Source organism: Panulirus ornatus, chromosome 58 (assembly GCF_036320965.1).
Source record: "Panulirus ornatus isolate Po-2019 chromosome 58, ASM3632096v1, whole genome shotgun sequence".
NCBI lineage: Eukaryota > Metazoa > Arthropoda > Malacostraca > Decapoda > Palinuridae > Panulirus > Panulirus ornatus.
This window is the reverse complement of record NC_092281.1, coordinates 39,436,826-39,440,271: the sequence shown is the minus strand read 5'-3', so window position 1 is coordinate 39,440,271 and position 3,446 is coordinate 39,436,826.

The window sequence follows — 3,446 nt, the reverse complement described above, 5'->3', positions numbered from 1 at the left end:
ATCTTGGTTACATCCACACACATTTAGACACCTCAATCTGAGCCCTCGAGGAAGATGAGCACTCCCCGCGTGAGTCCTTCTACTGTTTCCCCTTTTAGAAAGTAAAAATACAAGGAGGGGAGGGTTTCTGGCCCCCCGCTCCCGTCCCCTTTACTCGCCTTCTACGACACGTGAGGAATGCGTGGGAAGTATTCTTTCTCCCCTATCCCCTGGGATATATATATATATATATATATATATATATATATATATATATATATATATATATTTATATATATATATATATATATCCCTGGGGATAGGGGAAAAAGAATACTTCCCACGTATTCCCTGCGTGTCGTAGAAGGCGACTAAAAGGGGAGGGAGCGGGGGGCTGGAAATCCTCCCCTCTTGTTTTTTTTTCTTTTTAATTTTCCAAAAAAAGGAACAGAGAAGGGGGCCAGGTGAGGATGTTCCCTCAGAAGCCCAGTCCTCTGTTCTTAACACTACCTTGCTGATGCGGGAAATGACATATAGTTTGAAAAAAAAAAAAAAAAAATATATATATATATATATATATATATATATATATATATATATATATCGAGGATGTAAGGCATGTGTACGTGTAGGAAGAGAGGAAAGTGATTGGTTCTCAGTGAATGTAGGTTTGCGGCAGGGGTGTGTGATGTCTCCATGGTTGTTTAATTTGTTTATGGATGGGGTTGTTAGGGAGGTAAATGCAAGAGTCTTGGAAAGAGGGGCAAGTATGAAGTCTGTTGGGGATGAGAGAGCTTGGGAAGTGAGTCAGTTGTTGTTCGCTGATGATACAGCGCTGGTGGCGGATTCATGTGAGAAACTGCAGAGGCTGGTGACGGAGTTTGGTAAAGTGTGTGGAAGAAGAAAGTTAAGAGTAAATGTGAATAAGAGCAAGGTTATTAGGTACAGTAGGGTTGAGGGTCAAGTCAATTGGGAGGTGAGTTTGAATGGAGAAAAACTGGAGGAAGTGAAGTGTTTTAGATATCTGGGAGTGGATCTGTCAGCGGATGGAACCATGGAAGCGGAAGTGGATCATAGGGTGGGGGAGGGGGCGAAAATTTTGGGAGCCTTGAAAAATGTGTGGAAGTCGAGAACATTATCCCGGAAAGCAAAAATGGGTATGTTTGAAGGAATAGTGGTTCCAACAATGTTGTATGGTTGCGAGGCGTGGGCTATGGATAGAGTTGTGCGCAGGAGGATGGATGTGCTGGAAATGAGATGTTTGAGGACAATGTGTGGTGTGAGGTGGTTTGATCGAGTAAGTAACGTAAGGGTAAGAGAGATGTGTGGAAATAAAAAGAGCGTGGTTGAGAGAGCAGAACAGGGTGTTTTGAAATGGTTTGGGCACATGGAGAGAATGAGTGAGGAAAGATTGACCAAGAGGATATATGTGTCGGAGGTGGAGGGAACGAGGAGAAGAGGGAGACCAAATTGGAGGTGGAAAGATGGAGTGAAAAGGATTTTGTGTGATCGGGGCCTGAACATGCAGGAGGGTGAAAGGAGGGCAAGGAATAGAGTGAATTGGAGCGATGTGGTATACAGGGGTTGACGTGCTGTCAGTGGATTGAATCAAGGCATGTGAAGCGTCCGGGGTAAACCATGGAAAGCTGTGTAGGTATGTATATTTGCGTGTGTGGACGTGTGTATGTACTTGTGTATGGGGGGGGTTGGGCCATTTCTTTCGTCTGTTTCCTTGCGCTACCTCGCAAACGCGGCAGACAGCGACAAAGTATAAAAAAAAAAAAAAAAAAAAAAATATACAAATTATTTATTATTATTATTTTGCTTTGTTGCTCTCTCGCGCGTTTGCGAGACAGCGCAAGAAAATAGACAAAAGAAATTGCCCAAGCCACCCCCATACACATATATATATATATATACACATCCACACAGCAAATATCCATACCCATACATCTCAATGTACACATATATATACACACACAGACATATACATATATACACATGCAAACAATTCACACTGTCTGCCTTTATTGATTCCCATCGCCACCTAGCCAGAAATCCTTCTCTCCTTGTATTTTTTTAACTTTCTAAAATGGGAAACAGAAGAAGGAGTCACGCGGGGAGTGCTCATCCTCCGCGAAGGCTCAGATTGGGGTGCCTAAATATGTGTGGATGTAACCAAGATGTGAAAAAAGGAGAGATAGGTAGTATGTTTGAGGAAACGAACCTGGATGTTTTGGCTCTGAGTGAAACGAAGCTCAAGGGTAAAGGGGAAGAGTGGTTTGGGAATGTCTTGGGAGTAAAGTCAGGGGTTAGTGAGAGGACAAGAGCAAGGGAAGGAGTAGCAGTACTCCTGAAACAGGAGTTGTGGGAGTATGTGATAGAATGTAAGAAAGTAAATTTTCGATTAATATGGGTAAAACTGAAAGTTGATGGAGAGAGATGGGTGATTATTGGTGCATATGCACCTGGGCATGAGAAGAAAGATCATGAGAGGCAAGTGTTTTGGGAGCAGCTGAATGAGTGTGTTAGTGGTTTTGATGCACGAGACCGGGTTATAGTGATGGGTGATTTGAATGCAAAGGTGAGTAATGTGGTAGTTGAGGGAATAATTGGTATACATGGGGTATTCAGTGTTGTAAATGGAAATGGTGAAGAGCTTGTAGATTTATGTGCTGAAAAAGGACTGATGATTGGGAATACCTGGTTTAAAAAGCGAGATATACATAAGTATACTTATGTAAGTAGGAGAGATGGCCAGAGAGCGTTATTGGCTTACGTGTTAATTGACAGGCGCGCGAAAGAGAGACTTTTGGATGTTAATGTGCTGAGAATATCAACTGGAGGGATGTCTGATCATTATCTTGTGGAGGCTAAGGTGAAGATTTGTATGGGTTTTCAGAAAAGAAGAGTGAATGTTGGGGTGAAGAAGGTGGTGAGAGTAAGTGAGCTTGGGAAGGAAAATTGTGTGAGGAAGTACCAGGAGAGACTGAGCACATAATGGAAAAAGGTGAGAACAATGGAAGTAAGGGGAGTGGGGGAGGAATGGGATGTATTTAGGGAATTAGTGATGGATTACGTAAAAGATGCTTGTGGCATAAGAAGAGTGGGAGGTGGGTTGATTACAAAAAAGTAGTGAGTGGTGGGATGAAGAAGTAAGAGTATTAGTGATAGAGAAGAGAGAGGCATTTGGACGATTTTTCCAGGGAAAAAATGCAACTGAGTGGGAGATGTATAAAAGAAAGAGACAGGAGGTCAAGAGAAAGGTGCAAGAGGTGAAAAAAAGGGCAAATGAGAGTTGGGGTGAGAGAGTATCATTAAATTTTAGGGAAAATAAAAAGATGTTCTGGAAGGAGGTAAATAAAGTGCGTAAGACAAGGGAGCAAAGGGGAACTACAGTGAAGGGTGCAAATGGGGAGGTGATAACAAGTAGTGGTGATGTGAGAAGGAGATGGAGTGAGTATTTT